Consider the following 5,007-nt stretch of genomic DNA (forward strand, 5'->3'; position numbering starts at 1 on the left):
AATAGTGTCAGCTTCAGGTGGAAATCCTTATTGAGGCATAATGTATCTGCGATGAAATGCTGCTTTGTGATTAGTTCAACCTGTAACATGTACCAGACTAAATAACAACCTAAGAATCCAAAATTTTGTATATGATTACTCTTTATGGAAAAGATCTGTTTCGTCTAGAAATTCTGTTTCATGCTAATTGCAGACACCCCTACATTCACTAATTACACAAGCATGTGAGAATCTTACCTGCATTTCAGTTGTAATGGTAAAACCTTCACAAAAATCCGATTCTAAGATTCCCAACCCATTTATCACAAAGGAGCAACATGATCTTTGGCCTGAGTATATGTGCAGTGTACTAGGATTTTTCTCATAGAAGCATAATTTTCCTTGATTAGCAGACCAACATCAGTTTTTGGCCCAGGGCATGTGCAAAGTGTACACTACCTGATGAATGAGCTAGATTTTTGACATGTAAACATTCCAATGGACAGAACAATGGTTCACTCATGTGTGGATGGATCCATTTCTGGACACATTTTGGTCCCCAGAGAGCAATCAACATACACAGATTAACCTTGATCATATAAATCATGGAGCGATCCGTGATTTTATTGTTCTTTTGCATACTTTGAATTATTTCCTAAATGCAACGCACATGCATTTTACTAGTAGCATCTAGTTATGAATATTAACTAGAGGAAGGCGTAATACTTGCCTTACGAAGCTTAAGTTTTCCACCATCTTCTATTGTAGAACATTTGCATGAAAGAGTCACTCCATGTTTGTCAAACACCTACATTAAATAAATAAATTAATTTAAAAAAAAACTTTGAGCATTACAACTTCATCTATTCAATGGAAACTAGTAACAAAGTAGCCACAGAGGCTAAAATAATACCTTCACATGGTATTGCTCTTTCTCTGATGCATTACCAAATTCAGTCCTTGGGACAACCATATCTTCAACAGCTTGCATATATTCATCAGGAACATTTGTATAAAATGTCTTCCTCACTTTAGCTTGAGTTGGAGAACAGTCACATTCCCCAGTGTCAATGGCAACCCAAAATCAACCTACATTGACGATGTTATCAGAAAGAAGGAAATAAGAAATGAGAGTATCCATGTCTATTTCCTAACTGAGTTCAGCTAATTTAGGCTGCTTTTAGATGCACAAGTGAATTGAATTCCAAACAAAGATTTTCTAGTTTCCACAACGAGTATGTATACCATTCGAAATGGATGCTAAAGGGCTTGTAATATTTATTGATGAAGAATTAATTTTGTTTAGTTGATACAAAAACTTAGGAAATGTCTTAATTTATGTTTAAATTCTTTAGGCCAAAAAAATGTAAATTAAACATGACTTTTTAAAAATCAGGTAATGTCTAAACTAAGAAATATAAATAGTACCAGCCAAACACATCAAAGAAATTTGGCGGATATGAAAATTAAACTTCAGTTATTTTTTAACTTTTGAATTGCATATACCTTCCCAAGTATTGATAACTAGGCTCCAAATTGCAATTGCAGTGACTTTAAAAAAATAAAATGTAATTGCAATTTGGTCATGAAAGAACGTATTCAATAGTTATTGCAATTCAATTCAATTACACATCCAAATGCACCCTTGGTGATTTTAATCGTTACCTCATTCATGAAAATATAACCATAGTTAGAGGCCATGAGCCGATAGTCATGTGCCAATGCAAAAATGCAGCCCGCGCCAACTGCATGTCCTCTATTTGGACAGTCACCTTGTATTAGAAACTAATTCCAAGATTATGAAATAAATGCAATCATTTAAACTTGGAAACATGTTAGAATTGGAGTCAGCTAGAAATAACAATTGTAATTTATCTCCTATATAGAAATTCATCGAATTACTGCAATGGTTGGGACACATAAAGTCAAGATCTTGCTTGCAAGCCTCTGAAACATTAGCAAGTATTCCTGCCCAATACAGAGGAAAAAACAGAATCAATGTCCATAACCAACTATTTATGGGTTCCTGAACATCATTCATTGGTTTCATGGCTCAAACCATTCAACCAAGACAGATCATCATCCATTGCTTTTTCTGCATTTCAAGAAGTTAGAGAGAGAGAGAGAGTAGAACCAAACTAAAAGCATACCATTCTCCACCAAATCACATTTCTTTAAGGTTTTAACAAACAACTCCTACGCATTTTTTTCCAATACTAAGAGAGAGTTAAGACAAAAAATAAAAATAAAAAATGAAAGCATAATAAAAAGGCTAGCAAATGAATAAAGAGAGTGTCAATCTTGATATGAAGGCTCCCATTTTGCCAATTTATAATCTATTCCTTGTATATATGTCATAGAAAACAACACAAACAACACAAGCTCTCCCTGTCATGAAACATTTTCAAAGAAATGTGCTGATTTAGGAACTCTACACCATTGCCAATGGATTTTAACAGAGTAGGCTAAGGAAAAGAGAATCAGTGAAGGGTAAAAAGTCCAGCTCGAGCACAAAGTTATTATTGGAGTTGTGCATAAAAGAAAGCAACCTTATTAGAAAACCAAAAAAAAAAAAATGCCTACAAAAATCAAGAAAGAAAGAAAATCTAGAAATAATAGAAACAGGAGCAATGAGAATTCTTCTTGCCTTATTATCAGGATGCAAATCCCTACATGGGACCCAAGGGCTCACCAATGATCACAGGCCATTTAAGTCCTGAAAAATGCTCATTATTTCCATTTTACAGTCCTATATTCAAATGGACATAATCATCCAGTAAGGGTACATCTTGGGCCATTCATGATCGATGGTGGAGCCATCCAATCCAACAGTCATTGTGACCACTTGGGCCCCACATAGGAAATCCATTGGTTGATCTGATAAATGTATCAGAGGCTAATGCAACAGGGGATTTATTGGTTAACTTGGCTAAAAAGGCCAAGCTATATGTCCTAGAGGGGGGGTGAATAGGACAATGCCAAATAAAACTTATAACAGCGGAATTAAAAAGAATATGATAGCCAAAATAAATCACAATGCAGGAAAGAAAAATAGCCTCAAAATTCAGATCTTGAGAGGTTGATACAAATGTTATTCCAAGGACAACCTTACACCAAAAACCAGAGTTTATGGTAGGACAACCTTATTTCTAGAAAGATCTTTGTATCAAATCTCAAATCGAAGAGGAATACAGAAATAAATACAAACTGAATTAAAATAAATTGAATCACAAATGTATTGTTCTAGGGATAGCCATACACCATAAAAATGGCAGGGCAACCTTGCTGGAACAACTTTCAAAAGAAATTAAATATCAAGCTAATAAAGAAATAGCAGAAAATAAATTCTAAACTATTACAACATTCTCACAATGCTTGAATTAAATGATTACAACATTCACCACCATACATACATCCCACAAAAGAATAATTAAAGATTAGAAGAATAAATCACTCAACCATAACACAAGGGATTATAGTGGTTCGCCTATGTGTTCACCAACTGTTAAACAACAGCCACACAAAATGCTACTCCACTCCCAATATCCTCACACAGGGGATATTAGCGTTCATTAAAAATAGGTTTTCCCAGGTTCACCCAAAACCTTTACAATTGTGTCTTTGTCTGTCGGCTTACACAATTTAAAAAAACCCCACTTCTGAGTTTTCCTGGCTCTCCTCAGATAACCAATACAACAAGATTTTTCTGGCAAATCTTGAAAGAAACCAAAACAGAAACGAATTTACAATTAAATGTAAAATACCTGATTATCTCCTTCGTTGTAGCAGCCCGGTAGAACCAAATCAGAGTAGATGATTGAATGTCCAAGTTCAATGTCCAGTACTCAATTACAATGGTTCTAATTCTAATAAATTTTAAATTAAACCTAACAGGGCTTGCCTTAATTGATTTTGATTCCAAAGAAAGGGAATAACAATTCCTCTTATCAAATCAGATTGGAATAGCAGAAATAAAATCAATTAAAATAAAGCTAAGGAAAGAGAATACTAAATAAGCACACTTAGCTTAGATGGAGCACAGAATTATCTCTCAGAAGTTCGACGAAGATTGGCTTGAATAGATTAATTAATTCGACGATTTCTTCTGAGATTCGTGCACTATTTATAGGTGAGCAGATCGTGTCTTCGACTGGTCTAGGGAGCTCTTCGACTAGTCGAAGCAACAACAGATATTTAAAAAATTCGGCGGGATATGCTCTGACTGTTCTACAACTGGTCGAAGGTCACCTTCGACTGGTCGTAGGTCACCTACGACTGGTCGTAGGTTTCCTTCGACTGGTCGAAGAAACTATAAACCATCGCTGGAATTTGAGTCGAAGATGTTCGACACTGTTCCTACGACTGGTCGAACAAATTCCTGGACTAGTCGAAGCCTAACAGATTTTATCCGGAATTTGTAACAAACTCACGACTGATCGGGGAATTTCTTAGACTGGTCGAAGCAAGTCTGGGACTAGTCCAAGAAGACCTAAGACTAGTCGAAGAACAGACCAATCACATGTAAAATAAACATTCGGTTTATGTATCCGAAATGACCTACTTCTAAGGTCAACATATGGTCAGTCAAACCTCAACCATGAAGTATGGACATTGAAACATTAGGAACAAGTGACCTTGAAGTATGAGCCTTGAAGTCTTGATGTAGTTGAAATCTTAATGTAGCTCAATCTTAAAAGAGTCTTAAGTTCTTTACAAACTGCCTTGTACTCTTCTTGAAGTCTTGCAGCTTAAGTCTTATCTTGTGAGCAGTTCTTGCATTCAAGATTGATCCTTGTACTTGTGAGCTTTGCTTGTTATGAGCTTAGCTTGTTCATGAATGTTGATCCTTAAGAGAGCTTCACTTATGCAAGTTATATATAACATAACAGTGATTTTGGCACCACAAATTTGACAACAGACAGGGATATAAACTATAGCACTTACAATCTCCCCCTTTGTCAAATTAGTGACAAAACACATAACCAAGATAAACAAAAGTAAAACAACTCATAAAGTAAAACAACTGGT

At 35.4% G+C, this 5,007-nt stretch overlaps 1 long non-coding RNA gene across 2 annotated transcripts; it reads right to left on the reverse strand.

Annotated features, from left to right (window-relative positions):
- On the reverse strand, positions 1–2,903 carry LOC131250840 (uncharacterized). Of its 2 annotated transcripts, XR_009173474.1 has the most exons (4): positions 1,645–2,903; positions 893–1,068; positions 140–787; positions 1–46 (listed from the first exon to the last, which is right to left on the reverse strand). It is a non-coding gene; the product is annotated as an uncharacterized LOC131250840 (long non-coding RNA). The 2 variants fall into 2 exon arrangements; XR_009173473.1 differs by having other exon boundaries at positions 7–787.
- Positions 2,904–5,007: the final 2,104 nt, after the last annotated feature.

This window comes from Magnolia sinica, chromosome 1 (genome assembly GCF_029962835.1).
Source record: "Magnolia sinica isolate HGM2019 chromosome 1, MsV1, whole genome shotgun sequence".
Taxonomy (NCBI): Eukaryota; Viridiplantae; Streptophyta; class Magnoliopsida; order Magnoliales; family Magnoliaceae; genus Magnolia; species Magnolia sinica.